This window comes from Pseudonaja textilis, chromosome 2, assembly GCF_049901715.1.
Source record: "Pseudonaja textilis isolate UNSWEBS1 chromosome 2, rPseTex1.2, whole genome shotgun sequence".
Classification (NCBI taxonomy): Eukaryota; Metazoa; Chordata; class Lepidosauria; order Squamata; family Elapidae; genus Pseudonaja; species Pseudonaja textilis.
In genome coordinates, this window is record NC_141991.1 from 205387484 (window position 1) to 205399900 (window position 12417).

A 12417-nucleotide genomic window follows, 5' to 3' on the forward strand; every position below is an offset into this window, starting at 1 on the left:
AAAGGTGCTTTTTAGGAGGCAACTGGACTTTGTTTTGTCTTTGAAGACGTTTTTGCTTCTCCAAGAACTTGTTTGGCTCTGACTGGATTGAATGAATCCTTCCATTCTCCACCATCCAGTCAGAACTGAAAAAGCTTCTTGGATCACAAATGAAAGGTCTTCTAAGAAAAAAAATAAAGTGTCTTCTGAAAAAACACCTTTGGCATACCCATGACCTGGATGACTGAGAATCTCGACAGACTAAATCTCCTGTTGTTTTTCATTCCCCAAAAGCATCCCTGTGGGATATAAGCCGCTTTCTTTTGAAAAAGCAATCTTTTTTCACTTTTTATTCTTTCTATTTCTTTTTCTGAGTTTAGTGTGTGCATTCGCTTTTACTATTGTAATTAAAATCATCCCCCCCCCCAAAAAAAAATATTTCCAAAAAAATATAGGGTCTTATCCAGTCATTGGCGGAAGGCATACAAAGTCAGATGGGAACTCTGACAAGCTTTTAAGATTTTGTTATTTGTCACTATACAGGTGAAACTCAAAAAATTAGAATATTGTGCAAAAGTTCATTTATTTCAGGAATGCAACTTAAAAGGTGAACCTAATATATGAGATAGACTCATTACATGCAAAGCAAGATAGTTCAAGCTGTGATGTGTCATAATTGAGATGACTATGGCTTATAGCTCATGAAAACCCCAAATGCACAATCTCAGAAAATTAGAATATTGTGAAAAGGTTCAATATTCTAGGTACAAAGTGTCCCACTCTAATCAGCCAATGAAGCCATAACACCTGCAAAGGGAATCACAATCATGGGAAAGACTGCTGACCTGACAGTTGTGCAGAAAACCATCATTGACACCCTCCATAAGGAGGGAAAGCCTCAAAAGGTAATTGCAAACGAAGTTGGATGTTCCCAAAGTGCTGTACCAAAGCACATTAATAGAAAGTTATGTGGAAGGGAAAAGTGGGAGAAAAAGGTGCACAAGCAGCAGGGATGACCGCAGCCTGGAGAGGATTGTCAGGAAAAGGCTATTCAAAAGTGTTGGGAACTTTCACAAGGAATGGACTGAGGCTGGAGTCAGTGCATCAAGAGCCACCACACACAGACAGATCCTGGACATTGGCTTCAAATGTCGTATTCCTCTTGTCAAGCCGCTCCTGAACAACAAACAACATCAGAAGCGTCTTACCTGAGCTAAAGAAAAACAGAACTGGCCTGTTGCTCAGTGGTCCAAAGTCCTCTTTTCTGATGAGAGCAACTTTTGCATCTCATTTGGAAACCAAGGACCCAGAGTCTGGAGGAAGAATGGAGAGGCACACACTTCAAGATGCTTGAAGTCCAGTGTGAATTTTCCACAATCTGTGTTGATTTGGGGAGCCATGTCATCTGCTGGTGTTGGTCCACTGTGCTTCATTAAGCCCAGGTTCAACGCAGCCATTTACCAGGAGATTTTGGAGCACTTCATGCTTCCTTCCACAGGCGAGCTTTATGGGGATGCTGACTTCATTTTCCAGCAGGACTTGGCACCTGCCCACACTGCCAAAAGCACCAAAATCTGGTTCAATGACCGTGGGATTACTGTGCTTGATTGGCCAGCAAACTTGCCTGACCTGAACCCCATAGAGAATCTATGGGGCATTGCCAAGAGAAAGATGAGAGACATGAGTCCGAACAGTGCAGAAGAGCTGAAGGCCACTATTGAAGCAACCTGGTCTTCCATAACACCTCAGCAGTGCCACAGGTTGATAACTTCCATGCCATGCCGCATTGAGGCAGTAATTGCTGCAAAAGGGGCCCAAACCAAGTACTGAGTACATATGCATGCTTATACTTTTCAGAGGTCCAATATTGTTCCATGTACAATCCTTGTTTTATTGATTGCATGTAATATTCTAATTTTCTGAGATTGTGGATTTGGGGTTTTCATGAGCTGTAAGCCATAATCATCACAATTATGACACATCACGGCTTGAACTATCTTGCTTTGCATGTAATGAGTCTATCTTATATATATGTTTCACCTTTTAAGTTGCATTACTGAAATAAATGAACTTTTGCACAATATTCTAATTTTTTGAGTTTCACCTGTATCTCTGTTCCAGAGGCCTCAATTTCCTTGACTTGGCCAATCAAAGGGTGGAAGGTTCTCCATTTATATCTTATCTCCCATTATTGCAGCAGTCTAACCACAAGTGATGGTTGATTTTCTGCTGCTAGAAGATTTATGCAAGCTGAAGAATGTATTGCAGGTGGGGCACATAGCATTTCTGCTGAATCACATTTCCCCTAACCTAGGAGAAAGCATTCCTCAAAATTTGCAAAGCACCTGTGCTCTTACTCAGCAGTAGTCGTCCATATAGATGATAGCCCTTCTCTAAAGAGCATTTATTTATTTAATCGAGTTATATAGCTACCCATTTCATTTGCCATAACTGCTACTGGCTCATAACAACACTGTAAAGGATGGACGGATAGATAGATAATCATTTAAAAAATGATTTTAGGAAACACCAAGTTAGTTTCTTCTTATACAATGTGATAACTAAATATATATGGTAATGTTTGAAGCATGGAATGTGGACTGTTGTTTTCCTGGTGAACACAGTGATATTAGCAGTGTCTTGGGCATATTCATGGATAAGCTCAGTGGTGGTATGCTACCAGTTCAGACCCGGAACCGGTAGTAAAAAAAAGCTGACGATCAGCTGAGAGGAGGAAAAAAAAATCCTTTGACAATCAGCTGAGAGGAAAAAGAAGAGAAAAGCGCAGGAGAGGCCCTCCCACCTACCCCTGAGCCTTTCTCTTCTTTAGCCTCTCAGCTGATTGGTGTTGCAGGTCTCACCTGGTTTAGGGAAAGCTGCGCACCGGCGTTAGGCAAAACACCAAGCCACGCCCACCAATCCGGAGGTAAAACAATTTGAATCCCACCACTGGATAAGCTACTGTGAAAGTTGAGCAAATAGAGCTGATTTATGCAGGTTACAATGACCTGTCTCAGGAGTATCTCTTCTACCATAACCTCCAGGTCTCTTGGGTTTAGTGGAGACTCACTAAACTAGACCTTGAGTACTGGTATGTAAGTATTCAGTCGTGGTGGAATATAGTCTGGATTTCCAGAAAGGAGGCTGCTTTCCAGAGGTCAAAGAGGAAGTGGAGTTTGGAAAGTTTGGAGAGAGCTAGGATGGCTTCTTTCTTGCTTTTCCCAGAATATATTTGTAATTATGCAAATAGTTGCTTTAGTTTGGCAACATTCTGTGTATAGATGAAGAAAATAAGGGAAACTATTCTTAAGTAACTCCACAGGTTGGTTCTTGGGGCTTGACAGATAGGGCCATATCTCCATGCTGCCATAAGTCCCCAGCTTTGATGAGTCAGGAATCTAATTTTGGTCTGAGAGATATGTCAAATCTTTTCAGGAGTTCCCATCCAATGCTATTGTCTAAAGATGGGAAAGTCAAGGTGGAATCTGTTGGTTCCATGAAAGATGGCCATGCAAACTGTTTTCCTCTGTAGGGCTTGCTGGTTGGAAGGAAATGCAACATGACAGCAGCTGGTTGCATAGAAGAGATGAAAGGCATGTGCTTTGGCTAAATTTTCCATCCATGTTGTCCACATTGCTGTCTTGGTTATGAGCACAGTTTCTATACCTGCTGCCATGTGGAAACCCAACAGTTTGTCTCCTCCCTCAGCTACTGCCCAAAGTGGTTATTGCTTGATATTTGGGAGTAATTTCCCATAGCAGCTGTGTTTGCCTCTCTTCTGACCAGGGAATGAGAGATTTTATGATTCAGCCCAGAGTTGCTGCCTCCTTCTGGATCACAGCATAGCGAAACTAGATGTAGTGGACCTTGTTGCAAAGTCCCATGGTGGGAAGGAAAAAAGGCCAAAGGTGCAGGAGAAACAGGAGCAGTGTCACACAAGGGAAGCTGGCATTGTCGAGTGAGGGAAGACAGAGCCAGCAACTCAAGCATAGTTGTGCAAACCCCAAGTGGGAAGTGGAATGTGACATTGCAGACTTATCTCTTAGTGACTTGCATCTGGCAAAGGTTCTTCAGGGTCCTGTAGCTGAGATCTCATGGAGGCAATGGCAACATTAGTAGCAGAAGCAGCACTCCAATCATCCTTCTTCTTGTCCTCATTATCAATCTGTATCCTATTCTATGGTCTTTGTATTTTGACTTCCTTCCAAGATAATATATGATACAATCTGAATTGATTTTAAATACCTTGAGGCTGCCCTTGGATGATGTTGGAGTAAACAGAAATCTATAATACAGCTAAGGGCAGTTGAGCCTGTCTCATGAGCACTCAGCATTGTTGCCAGGACTTGTTTTTGGCTTGGTTAAGTGCAATTGAGGATATGTCTTAAGAAATGAATGATATTAGGGCATGATATTCAGATAACTCTTCTCACAGGTTCAGGAATTGTGGCTATATACAAATATAAACTAATTGTATGATCTGTATTTATATAACTCAGCCATTTTCTAAACATATTATTGGTTAATTTATGTGGTTCATTGGCTTACATAATGAAGTCATATCATGTCAGCTTTGATCTATTATTTGTTCTCTGATCTAGTTCACATACCATGCTAAGCGATAGTATAGTTTGAGTTTGAATGAATTTACTTTACTATTACAGATCTCATGAACAACAGTTTGGATGCTTCATATTAATTCTATGACATCTTTATTTTCCTTTCAAAATTTCCTTCAATCTTAAACTGATTTGTACACAAAAAATCTATTTTCCATACCATTGTCAGTTTTGAGTGTTCAGGAGGAGCAAATGACTCAAATTTATCTCATAGGTATCTGTTCCTATGTAACATGGTAAAATGCAGGGGTGGGCTGCTACGGGTTGCCTGGGTTCGGGCAGACCCATTGCTAATGTTGTGGCTGGTTTGGCGAACCACCAAATCCCACCCTTGACTGGCCCACCTACCCAGCCCCGCCTCTCTCACCCCTCCCCTGGTAAAATGTCTGCAATATATTTCCTTCTTGCATATGTAGACAGTAAACCTCATCAGGCACATAGAAACTAAATGGAGTCATTGTTATTCATTCATAATTTATATACAACTGTCTTCTGCTGAGCCTCAAGATTTTCATCTTCAGTTTTTAAGCCTGCATCTGAGCCATTCAAAATTGTTGCTGTGATTTTGGTTTGGCTTCTTGCGTGGCTTCTCATAGGCTTCTCCTTTTCTTGCTTGGCAAAATGTCAAGAGATATAGAGCATCTAAAGAGAAGCTTCAGATCATCTTGTCTGCCTGCCTTTCTTCCTTCCTGTGCAAAACTGAGCATGAGTTCATGCTAATAGAAACAGGATATAAGAGGTTCACTGCAAAGGATATTAAATAGAAACAATATCAAGGATCCACTAACACAAAACTTGGAACATAAAAGAGTTATTGTGGTTATGTAACATTGCCAGTTTCAAAGAATTTTTCTTACAACATTCTTTAATCTGACTGCCACAAGGAAGCTAATTAGCAGAAATTGGTGCAATATCATTAAAGGCCTTTTAGAGAATGGATTCAGTTTATTTCTTATAGCTTACATTTCATAAACTGATCAAAGTTGACTGATTGAAGTGCCACAGAAACCTGAGAAAGAAAGAAAGAAAGGAATACATTATCAACTTTCTAAAAACTTGCTAATTCTAAAGAAAGCACACCAGGCTGCAAATTAGTCCCAGTGGGAGATATAAGTGGCTATAGTAATTTCTTAATCACTTGTACCCCATACATTGTATGAAAAAGAAATGTGAATTAGTAAAATAACTGACAGTACATCAGTGAATCACACATTTGTTTGTAGTATTCTCTTGCTTGTTATAATGTTGAATGATTGAATAAAGTAAAATCAGTCCATACAAAGAGAGACTTGCAGCTTCTTTGATGAGCTCCCTGCTTAATAACAATATATTTCTGGGGTTGTGTATTTGCTTACTTTTCAATGCTTTGTTTTATCAACATATTGCTGAGGAAGAAATGAGGATCTTTTGGAGTATGAATGTGGTTACATTAAAATTTTCAAGACATGTAATTGATGGGGTTGCCTCAAAGGAAGAGAAAACCCAAAGCTGCAAAGAGAGAATTACAATGGGAATATGGACTGTAAGAAGCATGAACATGGGAAATCTTAATATAGTGAAAAATGGAATGAAACCACTACAAATTGACATCTTAGGTATCAGTAATTGAGATACATGAGATCAGACATTTTCAGTCAGAAGATTGTACTGTTTATTTAGTACATGAAAAACAGAAGGAGTTATTATTTTTATAGTCAGGAATAATATAGCAAGAACAGAACTTAGCTATGAAGAAATCAATGAATACATGATATCAATTAGATTATAGTTCTTTAATATGACAGTTTCCAAGTTTTATGTTCCAACCACTGATGCAATGCAGAAAAGTTTGATTAATTTTATGATCAGATCCAATCTGAAATCAACTGAACACGCAAGCTAGATGTGCTGCTTGTAAGCTAGACTTGCGTGCCAAAATTAAGGAGGAAAATGTAATTGGATTGTATGACTTAAGAAACCAAAATGAAGCAGGAGAAGCATTAACAATTTCTGCCACTCCAATGATTTCTTCACATGGAATTTATAGAAATCAAATAGACAACATTATTGCTAAAAGGATGTAGAGGAGCTCAGTTATAGAATCAAAAGCATGGCCAGGTGTTGACTATGAAACAGATTGCAAACTGTTCATGTGCAAACTCCAAATTAAGCTAAGGTAGAAGAAGAAAGCCAACCAATTTCCATAGTATGATCTGACAGTATGTCAGAACAAATAGTGAACTTTATTTATTTCATTTCTACAGCTGCCCATCTCAATCCAATCAATTCTTGGAAATTGTGAAGAAGAAAAAAGAAGCCAAAGTAAAAAATCTCAGGAAGGAACTTAAAAATGTGTTTAAGAAAGCTGTTAGAAAAGACAAGAAGAGTCTTACAGTGAAAGATGTAAAGATATGAATATGTAAATAGACATAGAGTAAAATAAATAAAGTCTTCCAAAAGATCTCTGAACTCAGAAGGAGGTTCCAACTATGAATTAATATGCTAAAAGACATCAATGAACAAGTAATTGATTCAGAGAAAATCAAAGAAAGATTGAAGGATTATACTGAAATATTGTATGGCAAAGGTGTCAACATACATGGTGCTTTAGAAAATATTCCATATTTACAAGAACCTCTAGATCCAGAAGATGAAATTATATCAGCAATCCGGTCTTCACCAAATTCAAATGCTACCCAGGGAATTATGGCAATCCACAGAAGATGAATCAGCAAAGGTTCTAATCAAATCTGGAGAATTACAAAGTGATCAACAGATTGGAAAAGGTTAATCTACGTTTCACTTCCCCAAAAAAGGAGAAAAGAAAAGGAGATGTAACTGTGCAAATTATTATACAATATCCTTAGTTTCATGTGCTAACAAAATAGTGGTTGGGATCATCCAATGCATCTTAAAACACTGCATGGAAAAAGAGATCCAGATATTCAACTTAACTTTAGGAAAAGCCAAAATAATTAAGACATTATTACTAATTCAACAAAAGCCAAAAAAGGCAGTATGTGCTATATTGATTATAAAAAGGCATTTGATTGTATCAATGATGTCAATCTGTGGAATGTGCTTTAAAAATGGGAATCTCAGAGCATCTCATTGTTCTCATGCAAATCTATATTTTACTTATTTTTATTTATTTATTAACCAAATTTATACGCCACCCATTTCTCTGAATAAGTTGGGCAGATTACAAGTCAGGAAGCATCAGTAAGGGCAGAAATACTGAAGCAGAATGGCTCTAGTTGGGCAAACACATGAGACAAGGATCCATACTTATCCCATACTTATTTAAACCATAAATAAAAGCTTAAATATATTTTGAGGGAATCTGGATAACAAGAAGATTTGAGTATTTTAAAATTGGAGAAAAAAATCATCAATGACCTGTGCTTTGAAAATGACACTATTCTGATAGGATGTAGTCAAGGCTGTTCTTTGGGTAGGGATCTACCTTAGTAAGAAAGTGTTGGTTACACAGATTTATAGTTTAAATTTTATCCTTGGCCTTTTGGTGGTTATATTTTGTTTTTGTTGCTAATTTTTGTTGTTTTTGTTGTTCCTTATTCACCTTTTCAGTATCTCTTTCTCCCTTGTTATGTTGTTTGATATTATATGCCATCCAAAATCCTTTGGAACTAGGATGGGAAGGACTGTAAAATATATGGTTTGTTTAAGGAAATTCAAACTAAGGATAAATAAAGACTAGTACTTAGCTACTACTGCTATCTGGATAGCAATCAGAGAGTAACACCTGAGAAGAAGAATCTGATATTAGGCATTTTACAGATAAAGAATAGGAAGAAAGAAATATAGATAATGCCTGTGTATATGATACTTTATTCCAGTATTTCAAAAATACATTAAGTAACATGGGGACAAAATGCCTAAGAGATGAGCACTAATAACCCAGAACTACATTTCAGAGTTAGCTAGGATACTAGGATAACCAGTCCATAAAAATATGATACTCATTAGTACTGATTCACAGAGAAGCTTAGAAAAATAAATATTCATACAGTTCTAATCTTTCTTTGGGCATAGAGGATCAACCAGAAGGACCAAAATCAGGAGTGGGATTCTACCAGTTCACACCTATTTGCTAGAACCGGTTGTTAACATTCTAAGCAGTTCAGAGAACCAGTTGTTAGAAGAAATTACTGGCCTAATCCTGTAAGGAAGGCAGAAAGGAAACATTCTGGTGTTGCTTACAGGAAACTGCCTCTCCATTAACCCTTATTACATTCTTTGCAGGACTAGATTTCCTGTCTTAGGACCATCTCTGGAGTTTTTTCCCCTCCTTTGCTGGTACTTTGCTTGTGTGGAATGACCATTCCAAGTTACAATGGCACTGAAAAAAGTGACTTATGACCATTTTTCACACTTACGACTGTTGCAGCATCTCCACAGTCATGAGAGGCCAGGTGAGGAGATGCATGCCTCGATGTGAGTGATATTGAGTTGGCCACACCCAGCCAATAACATGACCACCAAGCCATGTCCACCCAGTCACATGACCACCAAGCCACACCCACCACCTAAGCCATGCCCACAGAACTGATTGTTAAAAATTTGAATCCCACCCCTGACCAAAATGATGTCTGTTGACTAAGCCTGTTGAAACTGAATTAGACAATAAAGATGCTACCTAGAAGACAAGTACAGAGGCTACCAATAAAACAGAACTACTTTATCCTTTCCTTTCTAATTGGTTGTTTTCTGATAATAAGATGTGGAAGAAATTATAAATGGAATACAATATCACCTGGATCCTTTTATTACCTGGAAACAGACAAAAGTCTAGCTATTATAGCAACTACCCACTTAGAAAGTGCATGGTTGCGCTAATAAAAACCAGCCAATTGTTTATAGTATTTGAAGTTTTTTTTAAAGATTTTGTTTCCTTAGCTGCTCTTTTTCTGCCTTATTCTTGGGAGCTTTCCAAATATCAGGCAAAGATATTTTTTTTTACCAGCCATGATATAGCTACCTATTTGTTTAATTGTAGATATGGAGTCTGTCTGGGCTGTGTTGCTACAGAGTCTGTGGTGTTCCAAGACACTAAGCATAGCTCTAAGCAAGACTGGAACAAAATATGCAAAAGCAGGGAAACAGAACTAAAAAGGAAACAGATTTCAGATCTAGGTTTCCTGCTAGGAATAAAAACAGATAATACATATACTTTAGGAACAAAAGGTCATGATAAACAGGACATGTGTGTAGAAATATATTTTAAAAACAACAGTTGAAGAGTTCATATAAGGTTATGGGTCTCCAAATTTAAGGATGAAGAAATTTAAGCTTTCAACATTTTATAGTGGTACCTCAGGATTTGACTGCTTCAAAACTCATTGACTTTGATACTGGATACATTTTGACATGAAATGTCCCACTATTCATTGTTTGTTTGGTACCCAGTGTGCTATGATAGGAAAAGGAGGATGGCCTTGGAAAACAGATAGGAAGTTGACTATGTCAGCAAGATTGCTGCAAAAGGAAGAAGCCGACAGCTGCAGAGGGCAGGCAGAAGATTGGCCATGTCAACTGACATAGACAAAGGGACAGATAGGGGGTCCTTCTCACCCGAAACAAAGAGTCACTAAGTCATGTGATTGGCAGCTGTCATTTTTAGTGCTCGTTGAGCCTCCTGGAACAATGAATGACAAATACAAGGTACCACTGTATGTGCATGACATAACCTGTGCTAAATTGCTATCCTCCAGAGCTATGGACCAATATTCCTGTAAGTCTCTGCTAGGATGGCTAAGCACTGTGACCAGATACCCAGCCTTGTTCTTTAGGAAGGCAATGAAGACCAGGCACTGTGACCAGGATGTTGATGAAGTTGGCATATGGTGGTTGCTTGATAGATGAATGTGAAAATACCAAGGCCAGTTCTGTTATTTCATTTGCCACACAGAGTTACTTCAAGTAAATGGGACACTTTATAAAAGTGTTTAATATATAAATACTGTAAGTCTAGTGAACACCAGCAAAGTTGAGAGAAGCTGGCATAAAGTGACATATTAAAGAGAATAGGGAAAGCAAAGAAAACAAAGGAGAAAAAAGCCAAGTAATAAGAAAAACAGAAAATCAACAAATATTAAGGAAGGTATATATAAAATGATTAATTAATTAATTACAATACAGGTAACCCTCAACTTACAACTGGTCATTTTATGACTGAAGTTACAACAGCCATCAAAAAATGTTTCATCCATACACACTATGGTCACATGACCACGCTTTGACTGTTTGGCAACTGGTTTGCATTTAAAACTGTCATGTGACTACAATTTGCAATGCTTTTCACTGCTTTCTAGCAAAAAATACCCATTAGGAAGAATGGGTCTGCTTAGTAATTGTGCCATTCTTTTGGGACCACGGTAATTCACTTGATGACCATTGTAAAAAGTGTCAGAAAATCAGCAACTACTATTACTGTTAATCTTCTCACCACTCCTTATCACCCATCCCCTCTCACTTGACTGCTTCCTTGTATGATTTGATTGTTGATTGTACCCTATGACTATCATTAAGTGTTGTACGTTATGATTCTTGATTCTTAATGAATGCACCTTTTCTTTTATGTATACTGAGAGTATTTACACCAAGACAACTTCCTTGTGTGTCCAATCACACTTGGCCAATAAAATATTCTATTCAAGTACCCTAATGTTTATGTAATAGTTGGAGTGCCCTTGAGCATTGTAGGATTCATCTTAATGCTTCTGCTTTCTTCAACATGTAACTAGCAACACCTCTTGAGTTTTATGTCAGCAGGCTATGCAGTGACATCTAGTGGCTTCAATGGTTACTGTAACACCCGTTGATTGAAATGTTCGAGAACAAAAAGCAGCCAATGATGTGCTTTTATATGGAAAACAGATTTTGTATCTACAACTGTACCTTCAGAACAAAAAATAAGAACTAAAAAAAACATTGAAATAAAAAATACTTTATATTTTCTTTTATATTTAATAGATTATAAATCTTAGTGGAATGTAGGCTTGCATATGATAATGTATTTTTTCATGATTAGAATATCTTAACTATTAATCATTTACATCCTATATAAACATTTCTATCTTACTTAATTAATCCATTATAAATTCTTATTTTCATCACTGTAACATTACTCCTTCTTGTTCTTATTCTTAATCCCAATTCCTCAAAATCTATTATATATATTTTATTACAAATATACCTCTTCATGTGGAGTCTCTCTCCTTTCTATTTCTAACCATTATTTCTAAGTCTTTCTTTTATATTAATTTATCATTTCTTTGCTTGCTTACCATTTACTATCATCTTTTGGCTTTTTCCCTTAATCCCTCTATTTATCATCATTTTCTTATATTTTCTCTCCCATTTCACAAAGTTTCCCCCACTTCTTTTGATCTCCTCTCTGTATTTCCCTAACCATTTCACTTATCAGCATTCCAATCTCAATATCGCCCCCCTTATTTATTATATCTATCATTAATATCTCATGTTCAACTTATTTTTTCTTCTTTTGTATTATTTGTTGTTCCTTTTGTCCAATTTGTTCTTCTTTCTTCTGGCTCCTCCTTCTTTGTTCTTTCTCTTTCTTCTTCTACTACCGTTGCCATTGCTGAATTTTCTTCTATATTCTGTATTTTAGTGTATAAATCCAACATTCTGTCCCACATCTCATTCACAGCTTGAATGTCCATCTTTATTTCTTTGCATATATCACTCATCTTTATATTGCTTATTATTCCAATTGTCCAGTATCCAGTATATTTTATTTTATTTGAATCAGTGTCTTCTTTTTATTTTAAAATGTCAATGTCCAGAAATCTTT